Here is a 1,317-nt window from a genome sequence, read left to right as displayed (position 1 = left end):
AGAGAGCATTAAAATGCATTACAATTCTGATACATAGACAACCCTGTATAATTTGCTCTTTCTTTTCTTCTTTATGGTTCAATCATATATGGCTGAATTATTCCAATATTGCCACTTGTCATTGTGTTGAGTTTACTATTTTAGTTTACAGAATGAAAGTGGAGCAGGTAGTCTGAGCTGGTGTGATTGAGTGATGAAGGCGGGCTCTAATTTGCATGGGAAAAAATGCTTAGATATGTAATTTTGATTATCAAAGAAGAGTCTTATGGGATGAAATTTGTGATGGAGGGACTTTAAGAGTCCATTTGTTCCAGGAGTGAAAATATCAAAGAATAAAGGTTTAAAATGTTTTAATGAGGGAGAATTAGTAAACTGTTAACATATTCGTGAATGCAGTTACTTTCTAATCAAGTTTCAATGTGTAATGTTCTAAATGTATATAAGGGACTGTATGTAGCAGTTTTTTCCATGCTATTAATGTGTATTAGATCTGTGTTCTTTAAAAAGGCATAACTGTATAGTTATCGACATTGTGACTGTTTCTAAACTCATGCAGTTAATGTTGATCTCATTTGCCATGGTGAAATTGAATTATGATATCAGTCTCATCATACTCCATCTGGTCCTCATCTATGAACAGCATAAAACCCTTCTGCAAAAATAAAGCAATCGTCTCTCTGATTTCCCTCTCAGTTTGACTCCAGAACAACAGAATATCACTTCACGTTGGGCAAACGGTTCTATTATGATTTGTAAAACAATTCTCTCTGTCAGCCGAATCTGAAACACAGCCATGACAATCATTTTGTCATTTGTCACTCTGCTTTCAGACTATAAAGCCATCAGCTCCAGTCATGGCACTGTGGCTCAGGGTACTGAGAGGAGTTGGTCTGTGTAGGAGTGAGCATCTTTCCTAAAGGCTGATCTGATGTGTAGCATTACACTGAATCTGCAAAACCAGTCCCACTTTATATTCTTTATGTTCATTATACTATATGTATTTAACTACTATGTACTTGTGTCTAAATAAATTCAATTAAATTAAATAATTGTTAGGTGCAATGCATGTATTGTTGAGGTGGGATATGGTTAAAGGTGACATATCATGAAAATCTGACTTTTCTAAGTTGTAAGTGCTATAATCAGGTATCCGGTGCATCTATCAACCAAGGAAACATGAAAAAGAAGTTAAAAAATTAAAAAATCTGATTAGTACGGAAGCGTATTGCATTCACTTGAGGAAAAAAAATCTACTCTGTTTTTCTGAGTTAATTATTTAATTATCTCAGAATTACGAGATAATTTTTCATGAAAAAA

The sequence above is a fragment of the Sinocyclocheilus grahami genome, unplaced genomic scaffold (assembly GCF_001515645.1).
Source record: "Sinocyclocheilus grahami isolate Dianchi unplaced genomic scaffold, SAMN03320097.WGS_v1.1 scaffold2242.1, whole genome shotgun sequence".
Lineage (NCBI taxonomy): Eukaryota > Metazoa > Chordata > Actinopteri > Cypriniformes > Cyprinidae > Sinocyclocheilus > Sinocyclocheilus grahami.
This window is presented reverse-complemented; position numbering follows the sequence as displayed.